The sequence below is a fragment of the Otolemur garnettii genome, unplaced genomic scaffold (genome assembly GCF_000181295.1).
Source record: "Otolemur garnettii isolate 467f Iridium unplaced genomic scaffold, OtoGar3 scaffold00195, whole genome shotgun sequence".
Classification (NCBI taxonomy): Eukaryota; Metazoa; Chordata; class Mammalia; order Primates; family Galagidae; genus Otolemur; species Otolemur garnettii.
The window spans coordinates 2,552,459-2,558,593 of record NW_003852590.1 but is presented as its reverse complement, the minus strand read 5'-3'; positions in this window follow the sequence as shown (position 1 = coordinate 2,558,593).

Below are 6,135 nucleotides of genomic sequence, written 5' to 3'. Positions count from 1 at the left end.
TTAATGCAATCCCTATTAAAGCTCCACTGTCATACTTTAAAGATATCAAAAAAATAAACTTCATTTTATATGGAATCAGAAAAAACCTTGAATAGCCAAGACATTACTCAGAAATTAAAGCAAAGCAGTTGGAATCATGCTACCAGACCTCAGACTATACTGTAAATCCATAGGGATTAAAACAGCATGGTACTGGCACAAAAACAGAGAGGTAGATGTATGGAACATAATAGAGAACCAACAGATGAACCCAGCTACTTACTGTTATTTGATCTTCAATAAGCCAAATGAAAAAATTTAGTGGGGTAAAGATTCCTTATTTAACAAATGGTGCTGGGTGAACTGGCAGGCAACTTGTAGAAGACTGAAACTGGACCCACACCTCTCACCATTAACTAAGATAGTCTCTCACTGGATTAAAGATTTAAACTTAAGACATGAAACTATAAAAATACTAGAAGAAAGTGCAGGGAAAACATTTTGTAAAGTGCTGGGCAATTGAAGCAATACCAAAAATACATTACTGGGATCTGATCAAACTGAAAAGCTTCTGCACAGCCAAAAACACAGTAAGTAAAGCAAGCAGACAGCCCTCAGAATGGGAGAAGATATTTGCAGGTTATGTCTCCAACAAAGGTTTAATAACCAGAATCCACAGAGAACTCAAAAATATTAGCAAGAAAAGAACAAGTGATCCCATCACAGGGTAGGCAAGGGACTTGAAGAAAAAATTCTCTGAAGAAGACAGGTGCATGGCCTACAGACATATGAAAAAATGCTCATAATCCTTAATCATCAGAGAAATGCACATTAAAACTACTTTGAGATATTATCTAACTCCAGTAAGATTAACCCACAAAATCCCAAAACCAGAGATGTTGGTGTGGATGTGGAGAAAAGGGAATACTTCTGCACTGCTGGTGGGAATGCAAACTAATATGCTCCTTTTTGAAAGATGTTTGGAGATCACTTAGGGATCTAAAAATAGACCTGCCACTTGATCCTACAATTCCTCTACTAGGTATATATCCAGAAGACCAAAAATCACTCTATGACAAAGATATTTGTACCAGAATGTTTATTGCAGCCCAATTCATAATTGCTATGTCATGGAAGATGCCCAAGTGTCCATTGACCCATGAATGGATTAATAAATTGTGGTATATGTACACCATGGGACATTATGCACCCTTAAAAAAAGATGGAGATGGAGACTTTACCTCTTTCATGTTTACATGGATGGAGCTGGAACATATTCTTCTTAGCAAAGTATCTCAAGAATGGAAGATAAAGTATCCAATGCACTCAGCCCTAGTATGTGACCAATTTATAGCTTTCATAAGAAAGCTATAACCCAATTTTAGCCCAAGAAGAAAGGGAAAGGGGAGAAGAAGGGGGGGGAGGGAAGATGGGTGGAGGGAGGGATCACACCTATGGTGCATTTTACAAGGGTACATGTTAAATTTACTAAGTGTAGAATATAAATGTCATAACACAATAACTAAGAAAATGAGGTGAGGGCTATGTTAACCAGTTTGATAAACATATTTCAAATTGTATATAATACCAGCACATTGTACCCCATGATTGCTTTAATGTACACAGCTATGGCTTAATAAAATACATAAATAAATAAAAATTTGGACAAATGATTAAGAACCATATATATATACAAAGCTCACACAAATTGCTAAAGAGGCAAAAAATAACAAAGAATGATATGATGCACTGAAAAATACACAATCCAATACCTAAAACTAATCTTGAGAAAACACCAAACTCAAAATGAGGAATAATCTATAGAATAACTGGCCTGCCACTCATGATGCTCATCATCCCTAATCATCTAAGAAATATGAATCAAAGCCACTCTGAGATATCACTAACTCCAGTGAGATCAGCCCACATCACCAAATCCTAAGTCTACAGATGCTGACAGGGATGTGCTGAGGAACACTTTTCCAGTGCTGGCGGGATTGCAAACCTCTATGGACAGAAATATGAAGAATTCTCAAAGAACTAAAAGTTGACCTTTCATTTGATCCCACAATCCCATTACTAGGTATCTACCTAGAAGAAAAAAAAAATGATTTTACTATAAGGACATTTGCACTAGAATGTTTATTGTAGCTCAATTCACAATTGCCAAGATGTGGAATCAACCCAAATGTTCATCAACCCATGAATGGATTAGCAAACTGTGGTATAGGTATACTGTGGAATACTATTCAGCCGTAAGAAAAGATGAAGACTTTATGTCTTTTGTGTTTACCTGGATGGAGTTGAAATACATTCTACTTAGTAAAGTATGTCATGAATGGAAAAAAATATATCCAATGCACTCAGTATTAATATGACACCAATATATAAAGAACTACAAGCCCACATGACAGCAAAACACAGGTATAGACTAGTGAGGGGGAGGGGGAGGAAAGAGAGGGAAGGAGGAAAAGGGAAGGCGATTGGCAGGATCTCACCAGTGTGCACAGTGTGAGGGTATTCAGCACACCCCCGGGTGAAGGGCTCAACTATAAATTGCAGTTTACCCTAGAAATGAAAACAATGTAACCTAAACATTTGTAACCTCATATCAATCTGAAATAACAAAAGAAAAAAGAGAAAACTGTCCTGTAACTCTTTTAAAATGTTAAGGTCCTAAACCATAAATAAATTCTGAAAACTGTTACAGATTAAAGGAAACTAAAAATATATGACAACTAAACTCACACGTGATCATAAAATGGATCCTAAACCAGAAAAATCATTTTCTTTGCTAAAAAGGACATTAGTAGAATAACTGGAAAAATATGACTGCTCAGAACATTACTAACAGAATTTTCTGCAATAATGGAAGTATTCTATATCTATGTTCTCCAATACAATAGGCACTGAAATGCTGAATGATAGAAATGCCAATAGTGTGACTCAGAACCTGAATTTCTAATTTATTTAATTTTAATTAATTTAAACATAAATAGCCAAATATGGCTAGTGGCTATCTTATTGGATACAACAGGACTCAGTACTATATCAATGTTGATTTCCCGATTTTGGTAATTGAGATCACATAATAGAATGACCTTATTTTTTAAAAAAACAAACTTAAGTTTTTAGAGGTTAAGGAATATCATGTGTGCAATTTAAAATTTTTTAAATTTTCCAGAAAAAAGTCAAAATAATTAAGTAAATGTGGTAAGATGTTAATATTTGAAGAATCTGGGTGATGTGCACATAGAATTCTTTGTAATATTTGTATAACATTTGGTAAGTTATTTCACATTTAAAGTGAAATGAATAGTTGCATAAAATCAATGTTATTTTAAGACTTATTGGTAAATTTAAGAATATTAACCAAGTTCCTATTTATCACTACATTTTTCACTTATTTCTTGAAATCTAAGTGTTCAACTATTAATTCAATTTTCATTAAAACAACTCGTCCATTACTCTATAAAGAAGATTTCACTTCTGATTAAAGGTGCCTAATATATTAAGCTATTATAAGTGTTTATAGTTTGCAGAGGAGGAAAGATGGTACAACTCAGATTTCAGCTTGAGTACTAAGTATTAAAAGCAGCAGAATTATTTGGAAGTTAAGGTGATTGAGAAAAGCATAAAAAACACTGTGGGGGTGGTGGTGCCTGTGGCTCAAAGGAGTAGGGCACCAGCCCCATATAATAGAGGTAGCAGGTTCAAACCCAGCCCTGGCCGAAAACTACAAAAAAACAAAACAAAACAAAAAACCACTGTGGGGTCTCTCTATCTCTGAGGAGATGGGATATGTACAATCATTCTCACAGAATAAAATGGAAAGCCAGATAAAGAGTGAGATTTAGTCGGTTCATCTTTCAAAAAATAATCAAGGAAAAAAATGCCTGTGTGTTGTGCCTGTGTGTGATCAATCAACTATCAATGATAAATAATGCAAAAGTTGAGCAGAAGACTTGGAGAATAAAGAAAAAGCATCTACATTGATTTCAAATGAGATTTTTCTTTTTCCGTATACTACTTAATGCAATATAATCAGGTTTTAATCATCACTTCACGAAATCATTCTCAGGAATATTTACAAATGTACTTTTCACTTAATTCAACAAATACTTTTTAGTCCTTAATCTTTTGATGTTTGATAATATGAACAACACCTTCTTTCTTGAAATGTTCTTTTCTCCCAGCTCTAATGATGTATACTTTCTGATTTTCCTCTCTCTGCTCTGCTTCTAGTGTCTTTTGCATACTCTGCTCCCTTTATTGACATTTTTCAAGATTCTGTCCCAGACAATCACCTCTTCTCATTATACATGCTGTCCTTGGGTAATCTCATCTCACATTCCTGGCTGCAAACAACATCTATTGCACATATGAAAATGAATCCAAAGATCATCCTATCCTATTCCTGAAATCCACACCCAAACTGCTCTTCCTCTCTTCCCTCTTTTAATGAGTGCTACTAGAAACCTGGGAATTATCTTTTATCCTTCTCTATTACCTCAATTTAAAGAATTATGAAGCCTTCTTATACATTCTTCAATAGATTCTTACTGTTTGACTTTGTTGCGCTCTTTTAAGTTGCTGTGACCACTGAATTAGTGAATTCCACCTAAACAGCTATTCCTGGAGGAAATACAGGCTGAGGTTCCTGTGAGCCTCTGCTTGTGACATTTTTGTCAACCCATCAGTATACCACATTGTTTTGTATGTTGTTTCTGTTTAAATACACCTTAAATAGATCTTGTTGATTCCTTAATGTTGAACTCAGGGTTAACAGTACTGCAACTCATGCCTGAATGAAGCTTATTTTAACAAATGAATTAGCTCCTTAAGGCGCATCACAACCTTCTTGTATTAGCAACACTAAACAGCACTTAAACAATTTGTTAAACAGTCCAATCACCAATAAAAAGCATCAACGTGAAAAACATGGCACTAAACACACTGTGAAAGGATACTTGTCGACAGCATGAGAACTGAAGCAAGAAGGCAGGCCATTGCCTTGTTTGACCTCTGCTGAGCGAGCGCTGGGCAACTCAAGGTTTTCACTGCACTGTGCATGTCCACAATTGACTGTGAAAGTGAAGTGAGTGATAATTTGGGGGTTACAAATTTTATTAAGTAGGCAAAATTTCAAACACAGAATTTGCCAACAGGCATCAACTGTATCAGTTGAATCTACCTACTTCTCTCTATTCCCATGCCATAGTTGTATCTGTTCTGATTAATACAATAGATTTCTAACTGGTCTCCTTAAGTCTTGCTCTTTTTTTTTTTTTGAGACAGAGTCTCACTATGTTGCCCTCAGTAGAGTGCTGTGATGTCACATGTCAAAGCAACCTCAATCTCTTGGGCTTAAGTAATTCTCTTGCCTCAGCTTCCTGAGTAGCTGGGACTACAGGCACCCAACACAATGCCTGGCTATTTTTTGTTGCAGTTGTCACTGTTTAGCTGGCCCGGGCAGGGTTCAAACCCACCAGCCTTGGTGTATGAGGCTCGCACCGTAATCACTATGCTATGCTACAGGCTCCAAGCTGTCTTTGCTATCTTTTGATGCATTCTTCAACTATCTGCCAGAATTGTTTCTTCTAAAGTCTGACATAATTCTTGTTAAAATGTTTTAGTGATCAGCCACAGCAAAAGTCTGAACACTTTGATAAAAGTTACAATGATCTGATCCTTGCTTGCCTTTCCAACCTCCTTTCTTGCTATTAGTCTTTCCTCTGCTGAGCTTCAGGCAAACAGAACTTTAACGTTTCTCTTATTATTGGGCTTTAATATATGCTATTTATTCTGCCAAGTTCATTCTTTCATCTTTACCCAGCCAGCTTATACTAAACCTTCACATTTATACCTCGCTGTTACTTCTTCCAGAAGCCTTCTGCAATGTGCTTACTCAGCATCCTGCACTTCGCCTGACTCTCCTAATACTTAACCAGTTCACTGTGATTTTATTTTAATTCTCCTTACTGAAATGAATTGCTAGTTCCATGAAGACAGAGGTAACTATCACTCTTTCCCCAAAGCCTAACCTAGTGCTTTGCACATCTAGTGTTTGTAATACCTGTTTAAGATAAACAAAATGGGCTCAGTGCCTATAGCTCAACCGGCTAAGGAGCCAGCCACGTACACCTAAGGTGGCGG